At 37.0% G+C, this 17136-nt stretch overlaps 1 long non-coding RNA gene across 2 annotated transcripts; it reads left to right on the top strand.

The window, feature by feature from the left end:
- Positions 1-6480: 6480 nt before the first annotated feature.
- LOC135327322 (uncharacterized) lies at positions 6481-14919 on the top strand. Of its 2 annotated transcripts, none has more exons than XR_010387433.1 (4): positions 6481-7125; positions 13214-13366; positions 13605-13764; positions 14661-14919. It is a non-coding gene; the product is annotated as an uncharacterized LOC135327322 (long non-coding RNA). The 2 variants fall into 2 exon arrangements; XR_010387432.1 differs by having other exon boundaries at positions 13214-13381.
- The last annotated feature ends 2217 nt before the right edge of the window (positions 14920-17136 follow it).

Genomic DNA, 17136 nt, shown 5'->3' with positions numbered 1-17136 from the left:
AACAATTCCTGATCCATACATTGGCTGAATACCTGCCTATTTAAAATGAATTGTGGAATACAGTATTTGCTCAGCTCAACTCTTATATACCAGTGCTACCAGCATATTGAATTTCTCAGCAAAACCAGTTCAAAAGCTGATGGCATTGGTGTGAACAACAGTAGTGGTTAAAGTGTGTTAAAAGCATGTTAACAAGAAGAAAGATATATTGCAAGGTTCAGGCATTTTAGAAGAGAAGAATTACTGCAGAAGAAGAAATCACTTTTCTTTGCTAGGTGAAGTTGATTTACATCTGATTTTTACTCTGAGTCATTTCAGCCAGCATATTGGGATAGCAGCTACCACTGGATCTTACTCAAAATTGTCAACATCCATTTTCAGGTTTCTGCACCGAGCATCTCAGGAAGAATTATATGGAGATAGAAACCACCAGCCGCATTCTCAGGAAATAATATCCTTTCAAGCAAATTACAAGTAAGCCCGTTGACAGGTTCATTATAAGCCTTTTTGTACTTTGGATTTATTAGACTTTTAACTCGTACTGTGAAAACTGTAGGAGAAAAAGGAGTAAAAAAAAGAAGACTAGAAGAGTTTTACTACTGATCTAACAAACAAGGGACTCAAGTTTCAGAAATAGATTTTGATTTGTTGTTTTGGCTTCCAGCAAAGGAGCTTCCACTTTTTTTTTCACAAGAATTAGTACTGAATTATTTCTGGTGAAGAGAGAGAAGATGAAAACATGTCATGATTTCTGTGTAATGAAAAGTGTTTTGAAAAACTGGAGTTGAAGTAAAAGGGTCTGAGACTTCTGGAAATAAGGATTCACAAATTTCCAGCTTCTGCAAAGACCTCAGAAAGAGTAATGCCTTTGTCCCTTTCTGTGACCTGTTACTGGTTTGTGGATTATGGCATTTGACCATGTCTTCAATTCTTTTGGGAATGTCCTGAAACAGTATCCTAAATAGTCCAAGTTTAATCCTGGGAAGCACAAGTCAGTATGTACTGCTACTGCTAAACTACATTTCATACTCTATATCATATAGATCATCTGAATTTATGGAGTAGCATATATTCATCATATATAGGAATATTGATATTGTGTTGCAATTTATAATGGAGGGTGACTGTAGCTCTACCATTTCCTTTATCTCTCCTTTCCTCCCTTGCCCAATAAATGACCACCAGAGATTATCAGTAAGGTTTTAGAAAATTCCCCTTCTCTCCCACTGCCACATATAAAATGTTTTATAAAGTTCATTTTGTTGTGAAGAACCAAATAACAGCTAGTGATACAGAAAAGAGCAAAGCATACAAGTCAATACCTTCTTCTGGCATGGAAGTATCTTCATTTTCAGTAAATCTATGCAAGTCTGTCAGACATCTGAACGTCTGAATGTTCAAAACTGCCAAGGCTTAATATTAATATCCCAGTTGCTTCAGTTACTTTCTATATCTGTTATACTACTAGAATTGTTTTATTTTTTGCATACACATGCACACGCATAGATGTATATGTTTATTTATACTATATATGTGTGTGTGTGTCTGCATGTGCGCGCGCGCACACACGTGTAAAGAGGTAGATAGAGGGAGTCTAGCCCACAATTTGTTTTTGCTGTCTTTATATTTTAGCAGGCAATCTGTTCTATGCACTTAATCTCAGTGATGTTATTGGAAGGCAACATTTGAGATAGAGGAAGGAGTTTCAATTACATGTCCATAAATGAGTCCTACAGGAAATATATCTCATTATAAATGCACAGATAGACATCTGGGATTATATATATTTCTGCAGGGAGTGTTTGGTATTGATCAAGAGGACAAAAGGATCAATCTATTAATAAAAGCTTTTTCTGGCAATGATTTTCAGAATAAAGATACTGCACATGATAATCCAACTTAAAGAAAAAAAGAGGAAAAAATTAAACCCTGGACATACCTGAAATTTAAATTCTAGAGAATACAGCAGCTGTATACTGCTGTATGATTTGTTTAAACAATTAATCTTAGTGGATTGCTTTCTGATAATTATTTGATCTGTGGTAACACTAAAAGATCCTTATCAGGGCTTTTATGGATGAGGTTCCCAGTGTGCTAGGGGATGTACTCAGAAGAGAGACACATTTCCTATCAGAAAGCCTCTCTGATCCAGGCAGCAGATAATTTCTGAGCAATACCAATTGATAAATGAATCACACTGAATACCAGAGAAAGTTAACTATAATAAATACCCTAGACATACGGGTGGGATATTAAAGAAATCCTTCTAAAATCAATGGAACATTTAGTGTAGGGTTTTGCAAGCATGGTATGAGCTGAATTTTAAGGCAAGATCTGAAGGAAGGCAATGTTGCTGTTTTGTAATATTTGTTGTGCACCTGAAGTTTAGCAGTAACAGTGAGGAAAACTTGAAGCTGAAAACACTGGATTGTTTAGTAGTGAGTGCATTGCAGTAGTGAGTGGAAGGCAGGTTAACCAAAAACATCATGCACACATATTTCAGGAAAAAAAATTAGCTATGGAAAGGCCACAGGAAGTTTATATGTAACTACAAGTCTGCAATATTTTAAGGATTTCAGATTTTAATTCAAGTCTTAGTCCAAGTCGAAATGAAGACAATATGTCTACCCACTTGCACATGAATAACTGCAGCTGTAACATCTCTAGAAATAAAGAATTAATTTCATTTCAGCAAAATAAGATCCCTTCTGCTCTTATCCAGAGTGCAATACACATGGCCAGTAGTCTTCAAGGTAAATAGTCTACTTTTTATTATCATGTTAAAATTGTATCTACTCTTTCTAGTTATCTTTTTGTGTGTTGATAAGGAGATCAGGTGCTATTTTGAACAGTTTTACATGAGTGCTGATGAGATCAATTGGACAGATCTGGTCAATTCTCCATCTTCTCAGTGAGACTTTTCTCTTGCTCACCATGAAGGCATAAAATGTGGTTTATTGCCATGGTAGTATTTTCTAACGGGACTGTAATGTTTTCCTCTCCAGCAAGGAGCGTGGATACAAATACAGTACACAAAAGATTTTGTTGGAAAGCTTAAATTCACATGAGGATATTTCCTGAAAGTGGCTAGGATAAGATTTTTCAAGTGTAAGAATAGGATAATATTCTGGTGGATGAGCAGCGCAACTCAGTTTCCATTTATGATCTTTTTATGCTGAAGCATAGGAAGGGAATGAGAAAGGAAATCAGGTGTCTGATCCTTCAGTAGCTGTGACAGCAACACTTACCGCTTCTGCATGTTCTCAGCCTGCCCGCTGCGACACCAGAAGCTGGAAGGGACAAGCAGGTGGAGTAAAAAGAAAGTCAAAGCTTTCGATGTAGCAATTTCTGTGCTTGCCTTGTGCCATCAGGGCATCACAGTTTTTTGCAAAATTTAAGCAAATTAATTTTTGCAAAACTTACTGAGTTGCTGTCAAGCAGTCTTAAAACTAATATTTCAGTATCACAGAATGAAATATATAAGGATTGCATTTCTTGGTCTTTCAGACAGATTTTCTTTAAAAAACTGATAAATTATTAGGTTGATCTATGCCTAGTAAAATTCTTACTAAGTGATTTGTATTAGGAGCCAAATGTATGCTCGTTGGCATACATTTTGTTTCAGGTACAATTCTCTTTTCCTTCTGCAGAAAATGGTAATACAATTTTATTAACTATATTTGTAAGGAAAACAATCTAAATCACATTTTGCTTATGTTTCTGATTTCAGCATGTGACCATAGTCATTGGACTTAACATAGTTTTGTATTTATTTATTCAGCATGTAGGCACTCCTCCACGGCACTCAGCTGTCTCCAGCAGGAGCGCTCTCATGCTTAGAAAAACAAGGAAGAAAAAATAAAGCTAAATCAAATCAACATAGCTTGCCTCAGCAAGCAGCTAAAGCAAGGTGTGTAGGGCTCTACAAGGGCGTTGGGTGAAGTTGCAGAGGTTTGGTTCGTGTACGCGGTGTAAGTTCCCACGTATGAATTATTTCTTTAATACACCGAGTACAATTTCAGTCAACGGGAAAAGAAGGAAATGAGAAGAGCAAGAGAGTGATAAAATTTGAATGAGGCCACAAGAAAGGAAAGCAAGCCACAGTCGTAATTTTCAACCATTCCTTCAGGCTGGAAGGGGCTTATTCTTATCTTAATCTATTTGGTAAAATCAGGCTTTGCAACCCTGGAAACAGGACAGTATGGCTGCCCTAGACCATTGCATTAAATGGACCATCCTCCAGCAAGAGCTATTAAAATAATTTACTGTAGCTGTTGCTTTACAATGCTATTAATCTGACATATTTACTTCTAAACCTATGAAAACCTTAGATTTTTATATAGATTTTTATATATGGCTTAACCCAATGTCCATGTTTTCATTTATTTTTAGTCTGTTAGTTTTAAAAGAAAATGCTATGAATGAAAAGGGATGTGCGAACAGAGGAGGTAGATTTCCAAAGTCAGACCTTGCAGCGTTGTCAGCGGCTTTCCATGCCCCCTCTCCCTTGGTTCTAAGCCATAGATGCCAGAACTGTTATTAAACAGAAGCATGTATGTGAATGAAGATGTGTACCATATAGTAAACAGAAAAGAATGATGTGATATATAGATAGATCATGCTTAATGTTCAGAGTTAAACTTATGTAAATGCATTTAAACTTGCCCATGGGCAAGATTTTCATGTTACATCTTGAAAAAAAACCCAGGATCTAAGTACTGAGTGTCTCTTAACTGGAACTTTCGTTGCAGAAATAGGCTGTTCCTCAGAACAGCCATGCTGCTTATTTTTTATTAAATATACATATTAAGGAATATGTTTTAATTCTTTTATGTGTGAATTTCAGAAGGCTGTTCTGTTATCTGGCTGTATTCTTCACTTTTAAGTTTTGTGAAGAACAAGCGTTAAATAGCTTTTGACATAAAACACCATGCAGCATGTGTTGTCGAATTGAGCTTTCTGGAGAAATTATTTTCTGAAACTAACAAGTTGTATGTTGTGGATTGTTCCAATAATACTCACTGCTGTCAAAAAGTAAAATAATGAAATTCCAGGCTTATCATTTCAATTAGAACTGACTGATCTAGCCCACGAGCACTTTGCTTTGAACGTAATTGTACGTCATTGTTATTTTGCGGTTTCCCCTATGAGGAGTTCTGCCATTCAAAAACTGGTTAGAGACAGTAAGTGAAATTAAAAACTCACTTTAGAATTAATACAATACTGATGAATCTCAGTCTATCAAACTGTTACCATAAAGAGCTGACTGGTAGAGTAATATTTACTGTGCAAAATTTTACAAAAAAACCCCACCGTCTTTCATACTTTTTTTGAGAATCTTTCCCTTAATTTTTCCCTTTCAGGATATCTCTTCTTCCTCCCAAGTTTTTATGGTTTTAGGTTTTTAAAATTTTATCTCAGAACTGTTTAGGATAAAGTGCACTTTATCATTCAAAAATGCTTTGCAAATAAGCTATTTTTAATGCTGTTTAATATTTATCATTTCAGATAAAGCCACATTTGATTTTTAGACAAACCCTTCCTTTGAAAAATGATAATGACCTGGCACATTTCATGGTGTCCTCCAACTAAGCGTGATGTTTAGAAATGAAAAGAGCTTTGACTGTGTCCCGATCCAATATCGGGGGGGGGTTTCATTACGATCCCAAGGACGAGATTAAGACGCTAAAACCGGTCAAATATCGTACAACCTTTTAACTTTATTTTCCACGGAGTGGGGAGAAAAGGTGGGGAAAGGCAAAGGGGAGGAGAGAGAGAAAGCGAGAGAGAGAAAAGGGGGAGAGAGAAAGAGATATCACCACCCGTGGATCCAGCAGCATCCTGTTGGTCCTCTTCACCCTGGGTGTAAATTTTAGCGATGCGCATGCAGTAATTACAACTTGAGCAGGGTCCGACCCTAGGTTCCCGCTGAAAAGTTTGGAGCCAAATCAAGGCAAATTAAATAAATAAATTGTAATGACACGCGTGCAGTAGTTACAGCTCAAGTTGGGTGCCTCCAAAGAGGGACCCTGAACAAAGAAATCCCTGGGCAATTATAGCTTTTTCAAATTAAGTTTCCCACCCCTCACGCGGTAGTTCAGACCAATAGTAATTTTTGGATCTGGGGTCTCCTGCTCCCTATTGGGTCTCATCGTTGTTCCCAGGCAGGCTGCTTTTCTCCCTTATCTTTACTGTTGCGGTTTCTGCTGACAAATGTGTTTTGATTCCTCGGGTTCTGCCCTTGTCTCTCAAGGCCCTGACCAACAGGTGTTGTTCCAGCAATTAGCACTGCCCCAGCAGTGACAGTAGGTGTTATCTTCCAAGGTCCTGACGAGGAGGATATAATCCAGACCCCCCCCTCGCCCCCCCCCCCCCCCCCAATTAACACTGTTTCAGCAGTGAGGGGAGGCTTTGTTTCCCAGGGTCCTGGCGCCCAAGCAGGCCTTATTTCAAAGCCTTGACATCCTCCCTCCCGGAGTGTGAAGCATAGGAATGCAAACTGCTTGTAACTCCCTTATCTTTCCAGTCTGCACCAGCTCTGGGGCCCTTTCTCACTGCCTAAGGCTTCAGCAAATTTAGCTACTCATGCTAAGCAAGTTTTATAGAAGTTGTGCTAAGTGGCAATAATTTACAGTCCAGGTCCCAAAGTCTCTGCCTGATCGTGCCCTGTTTTGGCACAGGCTCGGTGTGTCCCAGGTGGTCGCAGAGAGGCAATTTCGGGGGTCGCAGCAGCTCAGTCCTGTTTCCACCGGGAACAGATGGCTTGTTCGGGATTATGGTTTGCTTGCACCTTATGTACCAAGAAATGTTTAAGGCAAAAGTTCACTCATCTGTCTGCCACAGACTGCTCCTTTTTGCATTGTTTTTTATCATCTGTGGTTTATTTTTGTTTTTTTTTTTGATTCCAGCTATCTCTTTTGCTGTGATGCAAGCTCTCAGAAGCATGAACTCCATGTTCAGGCCAGCACCCAAAAGTAAGAAAGAAAACTTTAGCTACTGCTGACTGAGTGATAATAAAAATATGCTGAATGTGAACTGTCAGTGCTTTAGAGGGAAGGTAGTGCTGCTATCACACCACTTACACTAGGAATATAAAGACTGAAAGTGTCTACAGCCAGTGCCAAGGTAAGAAAATGCAAACTTTGATTATTATATGTTAACTTGAATTTTAGGAACAAAATAGACATCCAGATAAACAGCATATGCAGAGTATTTGTGCAAATATGGTTGTTATATAGCTTTAATCTCCCTCTTTTTATGTTAGAGGTGGTTTGAGCTAGAAAGCCTAGAAGAATGTGCATTAGGAAAGCAATCTTGAAAGATAACACAGAGAACAACCATCAGAAATGCATCATACTACTCCTTCCTCATTCCTTCATCAGCTAGGCTTTGTTCACTTTTCCGAGGTTACTGAGAAGTTAACAAAATGAACAAGATGATCACCAGTTTGGCAAGCTGACAAAGATGTTGTCTTTGTGTACTACTTTGTCTGGTTAAAAAAATGTACTTGTTTTCCCAAGGAAGATCGAGTAGGTAGGAAACCGACACACAGTTGGATGTGTTGGTTGCTTGGAGGAGGGAGATAGAGCTGTATCTCGCGCTTTCAGGTTATTCACCCAAACGCATGCTTTCGTTTCATACCTTCCAAACTAGCGTGCTGCTATAAGGAAGGGGGAAATGTTGGAGGACAAACAAGAGTGTGTGCGAAACGAGTCATCAAAACATTGCCTAAAAGAAACGTGAAAAACACTCCTGTTGCTCACTCAGCATGGGTGAAAAAAGAAATGGAAAATAATACAGTGCCTTTTGTATCCTTCTTCATTTTACCTGTTGGATTCCTATATATTTGTGATTATTTAATAAAACAAAATGTGTCTGACTGAAGTTCGTGGTAATAATAACTAGTACTGACTGATTATATATGTCACAGAGCTGAATTCATGTGGTTTTTTAAAACAAGAATCATATTATTATACAAGAATTCCCCTAATACACAATCTTTTCTGCCCCTTTATCATGAAGGGGCATGGCCAGATAAGAAAGACCATTAATTTTTAACAGTTAAAATGGACATGCTGTTCCTATTAAAATTAATCTTCAGTGTCATAATGGAGTTGTACCTTTAATGAATGCTTCTGTATAATACTAGAAAAGACACTAGATTAAAATGGAGGTGATACTTTTAGGATTAGATCTGTCTTTTATTGATGAAAGATATTTTTGATATAGTACTGTACATTCACTTCAGATTCTTGGAAGAATAAATAATCTTAATAATCATATACAGGACAAGATAGCTTTTGTAATTATAGAATTTGATGCACAGAGGTATGTATTTTGGATTTCTTTTGTAGCTCACATTACTCATATTATTAGAAATAGATATTAGAGATTAAAAAGTTATAGTAAAGTACATGTTAATTTAATTTAAGAGTTATAGAAAAGACCTTGTAATGGGTCAGAGTACAGGAGCATTCATTAAAAAAGCATTCATTTTCTTCAAATAATTTTTCCCCTCAGCAGAAACTTGAATGCTGACAGTAAAAAATGCAAGGTTGCTTTATATCCCTGTTTTACAAAGCAGATATTAATGAATGTATCTAACAGCATACTTGAGGTCTATTATAAAAAAATGTAAACTGCCTAAGATAATGTGTAATCACTGTGTGTTCTTTACAGCTAGCATACAAATGAAAATGAGAAGTTTCTTTTCTGTAGGGTTCCTCTCTGGAGAGAAATTTTAAATCAATGCTATAAATTGCCCATCAATCAGTAAAAAAAACCTGTGCAGATAAAAAAATTATTTGTGTCAAGATCATGTCATCTGATGATTTGATGTGTCAGAATATTTTTTTTCTAGTAGGAAACAACAAATTTAAATTCTTTAAGTGAGTGGATTTGAGTTCTAAAATCCTCACTCACTATCTTGCTCTAGCTGTTGAGTAGTATAATAGGAAGGGAGAAGAGAGGGTAAACTCAAGTCAAATCCTGTTAAAATGCAAATGAAATGAATTTCTAGGTAATAAAATATGCATTAAGCCTGGAACGCTAATGACCATAGTAGTAAAAAGTATACAGCATATTTTATGTACCTCAATCTTTTCTTCTTTGTGTTCACTTAGATGAAAGTCTTGAGATAATTATAGAGGCTTTACATTCTTTTTGCCACAAATATGAATAAGAGCTTTAGAGCCACCCTTTTGTAACTGCATTCTTTGCTTTCTTTTTCTGCTTATATAAACAAAAGATTTAAGTTCCACAAGTAGCATTCTCGGACAGTAGCAGCCAATGTGGGGACCCCTAAAGATTTTTATTATGGAGTAGAAGGCAAATATCTTCTTCATTCCATTCATACTAAATGCATTGTTTTGTACAAAGTATTTGACTCTCTATAAATCACCACTGCTGTTACTTTGCTCTGTAAAAGGAGGTAACTAATAAGACACTACAGAGAGGTGCACCTCATTCTCTCCGACACCTTTTCTATGGTCTTTCATCTGGCTTAGTAAAATCTTTCAATGGTTTTCATCTCTAGTTGAGCTGCAGTTTTCCTGTCTGTAACTACTTCTTTGCAAATAGGCTTGTTCTTTACAACAGAGACTTTTTAACCTCAGAGACAATTCACCTTCCTATTAGTAAAGAGTTAACCATGGCAGAGATGTGCTTTGCCAAGCTGGCCAAGATTTTCAAAAACGGGAACATAAAGTTACCCTCAGAAATGCATATTTAGAAACCTGAAAAAGGTCCTGATTTTTCAAACCGTCTCCATGTAGCTTTTTCTACAGACCTCACCTCCAGGGTGTATCAAATAAAAAAATAAAATTGGCATAACCTGAATGGATTTTGACTGAGAAGCATCCATTTACAAATGAATTAAACCTTGCATAGCAATTATCGGCAAGGGCATTTTGTCAAGCTAAAATGAAAACAGCCAGTCGTGGGGATCTCTTACAGCTTTGTGATGGAGGACCAGAGCAGAGACATTGTGATCATACCTGGAGCAGGAGCATCTCCAGGTAGAGGAGGACCAGTCAACCAGAGTGGAGGCAGGACAGCAACATGGGAATTTAGTTTTTTGGACACCATTTTTAACAGGCAGTTTGGGAAATGGCTGCAGTTTGAACTGCCAATTCTTCTGAATTTCACGGAATCACGTTTGGCAGTCCCATGTATCCACAGGCACTCATATTTTAAACACTGGAATGACCTTGAAGATTTTATATTGTTTATATATAACTACCTTAAAATATTTTGTGACTGTTTTATTTTTTTTATTTGACATATTTTGAACCATAATGTAACTAGATACTGTGCACTCTGCTCAGGATAATTCATTGATAGTATAGATTGCTGTCATCATTAATGTATATTTGGGAAGCGATATGCACTTCAGTGATAGAGCACTTCATCCTGAAATTGCACTAAATTAACCAAGTTATAGCAACACTAAATTTGACGTAAGTAAGTAGCTCTTGGGAAATCTAGACTAAGAATAGCTGTAGGAGACTTGCCTATGTTAAAAAATTAGACCTAAAATGTATGCTAACTTGTTTTTGAATTCTTTGAAATGAAACTCTTTAGAAAGTTATTTGGAAAACACTGTTTCTCCTTTTTAAATTTCCTATTCTATAAATGTCCTGATTGTTACCAAAATGAAAATAATGATTAGTTCTCTTTAATGAAAGGAAAAAACATCACAAAGAACTTGAAATGTTCAAGTTTTGTTCCAATGTGGAGCAAAGACTAAATTTAGAGCAGAGAAATTCTTCCTTCTGAACTACAGTTTCTGTCCCTGCTCAATTCTAATTTCCAGTGCATTAAATGGGAAACAAAGGACTAATGGCAAAAATAAAAAAAAATCGAGGTGATTCAAAAAGCAAAAGATGTACAATAAAATTGAGTTAAAATTTAGGACATTAAAGAAAAGTAAAAGCATATGTTTCTCTCCTCAGACCATTTCCTCTAGTTTGAAAGGAGAGAGTAACTCTTAAATCTCCCAGCTATAGGAATAATTCCTATTGTATTGAGTTTCTCCCACTTGCTGAAGACTTTTTTTTTTTTTTTTTTTTTTTAGGAAAGTGAGAGAAGCAGAAAGCAGAAAATAGAATCAGGGACATGAATTTGCTTATTAGGGAGGGATGGTACTGTGTTAATAATCTGGAAATGTGCTTAGTCTGAACTACATTTTGAAAATACTGTGGTCTCATTTAATTTACTTGGATGCTTGAGATCCAGCAAAAGAATAATTGTGAAGTAAAAAATCCACATAATTAAATAATTTTAGAGATAGTACACACGACCAAGTGGTAACCACAGCTTTTTTTAATCTTAAAAAATACTATAAAACAACAAATACGGATATTAACACATGTTAATCAGTGCTATCTTTAAAGATAAGTGAACTCATATATCAAACACTATCAATTTTTCCAGTAGCCTGCTCCTCGCATAGTGGTGCAGAATTGGTCTGCTACTTCTGTCAAATTCATCTTATATTATTGACTTAGCAATTTGTCGAGTCAAATGTTCCACCTCTTTTGGTAGCTAAAAAATGATTTTGCTTGCCTTTTCATTAAATCCTTGCCTTACTCAGGGGTTATGATTGTAAGTTCTTTAAAAAAGGTATATAAATTTAAAAGTGGATTTAATTCATTGCATTTAGGATTCCATTTCTTTATTTAGAAAGTCATCAGAGAGTAAAAAATTCAAACATAATTTCTAACAAGTGACAAAAAATTCCCTATTTTAAGAGATTTCCACTGTTTTGAATCAAATAAATAAGGAGAAAACTGAATCAAGGAATCAAGCTTATTTTACAGTTCTAGGCAATAACCTTTGATTAAGTCTTCTTTTGTTTCTACATAGATTTCAGCACAGTTGTTTAACAAAAAAGCTCCATAAAGCTTAAAAGGGGTGGGTGGACTGTCTTTTTATATTGCCCTGGGGTTACTGCTGAAGCACAACCCCCAGGTATAGCTTCATATTTGAGACTTTGCATTTTAAAAACAATATTCTCCAGGTGAAGTAAGGAACTTTCTTACAGGAAAACTGTCTAATGGCTATGCAAATAGTAAATGCTTGTCACCTTGGACATTACTATGTCCTACTGCAGAAGTCCGGGGAAGGCACCATACAGGTTAGGTGTTTGAAACAAGATAGCAAGCCAGCACCTACTGTGAGCATCTGGCCTTTTCTAGATGGGGGGCCTCACCAGAGTTCCTCAAAAATTTGTCTCAGCTACTTATATACAGAAGAAGTTTTCATCCCCTAATGGGCTATGTTATTATCTGCTGTGAGTATGTACTGAGCTATTGAAAAGACTAAAGGAGATTTTCAAAGTTATCTGGTAGAAACTGGAAAGGTAAATTGAATTTAGGACAAAAATGGGGTGAGGAATTCAGAGAGAAGCTAAAGCATAAAAATTCCATAGAAAACTGGGACAAGGACTCTCAGTAAGTCACTTGCTCCATCTGTCAGGTTGCTCCTACTGCAAACTTTTATATTTAATTTGATAGAAACTTTTTATATTTAATTTTATTGATTTTCTGTTGTTTCTGGAAGCAAGAGAATCAAAAACCATTTAGCCAGGGAGTGCTTAGGGCAGACATTTGTGATGTCAGCAGGGAGAGGAAAATATTAATTAGAAAATATTAATCAAGACTAAACTCAGTAAGAGGTTTTTTAATCCTCTGACCACCGTTTTCATAGCTTTCTCCATTTATCTTTACACCAGAAGTGCTGAAGGCTTAAATGTGAAGGGTGAAATATGGAACTGCAAGGAGAACCAGGGGAAAAAAGGAAGGCATTCATTTCCATAGCCTTTCAGATCAGTGATTCCCTAAACCATGTAGCAGAAAGAGAAACTCTCTGAATTTCTGCAAAATCTTCTTAGGTGGGGTGCAGGGATTAAAGCTGATGAGACAGTTAATTTTATTTATTTTGTGCATTCTTTTAAAAATGTTTCTGTTATTCTTTATTTGCAGAGCTTATGAGATAGCCAAATAGTCTGTGAATATTTTTATCAAAATTATTCAAAGTATTGCAAAATTCAAATATAGCTTTCAAAGATGCTTTTCTGCATCTATTATTAATCCAGTGTTCAAGAAGCCATTTTAATTGTATGATAAGGTATATGGTTTCCATGGTGGCCAGGAAAGTATGAAATAATTGTATGGATCCTAAACATCACTGTCCTGTTATTCTTACTGTGCAGGCCAGGTATCCAAAGAGAGTAAAGGGGAAAAGGAGATCATTTGGACTGACTTGAGAGAAGAGCAATTTGGCAATTTCTATTCTGTATGCAGATGCTGGAAAGCAGCACAAGCTAACTGAACACCACTATCGTTTGGAGTCTTCCTACAGCACAGTAAGCCTGAGACATGTAAATATTTTTTTCTTATTTATTAGGGACCTTCCGGTGGTAGTAAGTCAAGCTGCTGTCACTACAGTCTACCATGAAGGACTAGGGAGTGATGGGCTTCAACCATCACTCCCTCAGGCGAGGCTTGTGGAAGTTGGTGATTCTTTGGGTTGCATTTTAGCTTGTCCTCTGACACAAATCTGTTTGGGATTGAACACTTTCTCTTATTGATTTGCCATTCCAGGATAGAGCATGGAAAAGACTGGAGATCTCATGGGGGAGGTGAGACAGAGTTTCTTCAGCATTCAGTGGAGTTAAACTGGACAGGATGGCACCTGTGCTCCAAGCCCTGTTGCCAAAGTAGAAAACAAATCTCATTTTCATCTCTGAATTCATATCAGAATGTGAGTGCCTCCAAAATTCATGTATGGCCTGACAGTCTTGTCAACTTTTACTTTTCTCCTTTCAGGGTCACCTGAACCCAGATGCTTATTAACCAATGGAATTATATGATAATAGATCAATCCTTTTAATTCTTCTAAGGGGGTTTGCAGCTTTATTTCTTCTTACAGGGTTGAATCCAAACTTTGGATTCAAATGCTTCAGACTCAGGATTTGGAGCAAAATTGCAGGTCTCTACATGGAACTTCACAGCAATTAAGTAACTAATATGACCTCTATGCTTCAAACCATAGGGTGTTCTTATGTGCACATATACAATTTGATATGCAAATATTTACCTATGTACAAAACATGTAGAAACTGTACTTTCTGGGAAAGATTCATAAAGATGACTTTCCCTGCTTCCTTTGAAAACATCTTAGTTTTTCAGAGATCTAGATACATTATGGAACTTAAGTTTTATCTAATAAAGCATTATGACCATTTGAATTTTTAAGATTCAAAATAGAAAAGATATTCACAGATATAAATACCTCACAAGACATATGCAGAAACACCAAAGCTCCAGTCTAGCTGGGTGATCATCATTCTGCTAACTGAATAAGATTCATGACTGACTTTCATGACATTTAAACTTAACTGAATCTGTTCTATGCATAACCAGTCAGGACTAGAAAACTATTTTTTCTGAGATTCTTCTGGTTTGTTTGAAAACAGGTTCAAGGAAAACTTTTTGAAAGTGTTACAGAGTCTAGATCAAATATTTCTGTGGGATGTTTGAGTGAGCCAAGCAAAAATTGATAAAATTCTCCATTGACAACTGATGCTCACCATAGTCACTAAGGTTTCTCTCTCTCTCTCTCTCTCTCTCTCTCTCTCTCTCTCTCTCTCTCTCCAGTGAATTATCGATATTTCCACTGGCTCATGGGCAAGAGCAAAAAGTACATTTTGCTGTGAAGGTGAGGAGTGCATATTGATTTGAAATAGGAGATTCAACATGTTTCATATCTTTTCATATAAAATGCTTTCATTTTGTTGTAAGCAGAGATGAACTGAAGCATTGACATTTGGATCTGGATGATGTTTAGGCTTCTGATTTTAGCTCTGACCCTTATTCAAAAGCACAGAATGGATTTGCACTGAAAAATTTGAATTCAACCTCCACCTAAAATTCTGAGTATTTGGATTTAGTGTCCTGGATTTGTGCTTTCTCTAGTTATGAATCACAGAATACTTTAATAACTATCATGTCAGTAAATCTGGTAAGCAGGTGCCATCACATCTTAGTCACTTTGGAATGAAAAGGTAAGAAAAATGGCACATCTATGATCTTGATATGATAGCACTTTGTGTAATTTACCTGGTTTTAACTCTTGTTACAGTTTACTTTCTTGTAGATGCTGTTTTTATTGCTGAAAACAAAATTACAGTAAATGGTCCCAGACGAGGTTATATTTCAAACAAAAGGAAAGGTAGCTTTTATTGGAGCTATGAACATGGATGATACTGAAACTGGACTTTCTACTGGAAAATAGAAATTAAATATAATATCCTGGCTGATCTTACAGCTGTGTGTATTTCTATATGCAAACCTCAACATCAAAAAATCTGCAAAACTGTCCCTTTCTGACTAAATGAAAACACAAAATGTTGCAGAACTGGAAGCCGCTGAAAGGATCTTCTTGTATGCATTAGTATTTTAAATTGCTTAGATATTAATTAGAATTAAAGAATTAAATTGCTTAGATTGCTTAATATACTTAGAATATTCTGTTTAGTGTGTATATTGAATAAAGTAATATCATTGTATTATTTCAAGGAAGTCAATTAGAAAGACCTCTCCTTCTACAGTTAAGCAGTTTTGAGTGTTCACTTGCTTGTTAAGGGAAATCTAACCAGGGACGGCTAAAGCCATTCGTGAAGAAGTGAAACAAGCTGGAAGGCATAGCTAAATGTGATGTGAATGCTTTCAAGGAGATCGATCTGATGATTGCCCCTGTGCTGCTTTTGACTCACCCAGCCCTGAAATGAAGGTGCTCTTTCCTATGTACTTGAATTTGCCATGTGGCTCTCCAGTAAGTACTGTTTCAGGCTTATCTGCAGCACTTTATATAAGGTTTCTGCTGTAGAAGAATACTGTAGTGATTTGACTCTATGACTAAACTCTTCCTCCAGCAGCTGTGATTTCCCGCTCTCTGCTTCTTGTTGGTTTTAAGATGCCCTACATTTCCTATGTCTCAGAAAGTAGCTTCCCTTCTTACAGTCAGTCTTCCTCAATAGTCTACCTTAGCTCAATAACATCTCTTCTCTGTGGTTGTTCTTGAGATTGTTAGCCTGGTGAGACATGAGCTATGAGCCACATATATTCTTGTGGTTTCTCTTTCTGTTCAGAGTTTCCTCTCATGCATGAAAACATGATGGCCATCACTCATCTGTCATACCTTTTTATTCTGTCCAGCTTCCGTTTGGGGATGCCTTCTCTGCCACGGAGAAACTAATGCACTACAGAGCAGCACAGCAAAAGTGTGGTAGGTCTGTTGTACACATGCAGCAAGTTGGTTTTGCTGGAAACCTTGGAAAGCACCATATTAGCTCTTGCACAGGTCAGCAGCCCATGCCCAATGCTGTCTGGTCACGCTGAATTCACAGTCCATGTCCTGGAAAGGGCTGTTTTGTACCACACTTCATTCTGTCAGTAGCCAAGTTATGGATCTATATGAATCCCCAAAAAGTGTCTAAAGTCCTTTTCGACCCCCCCCCCCCTCAGAGAACGTCCTTTCACCAAAGATGTCCAGGCTGAAAAAAAGATGTACTTGGATGTACAATAACCTGCAGCATATATTTAAGCCTCCACTGTGTTTATATGCCTGTTGAAGTTTTAAATGTGTGCAAGGTGTGTGCATGCATTTAAAGCTTCTACTTAGGTAAGCGTCAGGTCCCTGGGGACTGCTCTCAGTCCTGCTGGTCCCTGCCCTCACCAGGCCTCCCCCAGCCCCAGCCCCAGCCCCAATTTCAGCCCAGTCTGAGGCCATCAGTCCCTGCCCCGTAACACCGCTGCAGTGCCAGCTCCAGCTGTGGAGCATGTTCAAAGCCTGTGAATATAATGATTAATCAATAGAATAAGATGTCCAAAGTTTATTATGGCATGTGTGACCATGAATGAAAATTTACATTGGATAGCTGAGGAGGTTTCAAATGGTGTTTTTTTTTGTATGATATCGTCAGTCTCTCTTCTGTATCTTGTTCATGCCAAGCCAAAGAGATTGTGAATATTAGAAACTGCTGGAGAATGTGCTTCGCTGGTGTATGGTTTTCAGTAATAGTGTATTAAAGTAATATCTTTTTTCTTTCTGCTGGGCAAATATTGCCTACAG

The sequence above is a fragment of the Dromaius novaehollandiae genome, chromosome 2 (assembly GCF_036370855.1).
Source record: "Dromaius novaehollandiae isolate bDroNov1 chromosome 2, bDroNov1.hap1, whole genome shotgun sequence".
Taxonomy (NCBI): Eukaryota; Metazoa; Chordata; class Aves; order Casuariiformes; family Dromaiidae; genus Dromaius; species Dromaius novaehollandiae.
This window is presented reverse-complemented; position numbering and strand designations above follow the sequence as displayed.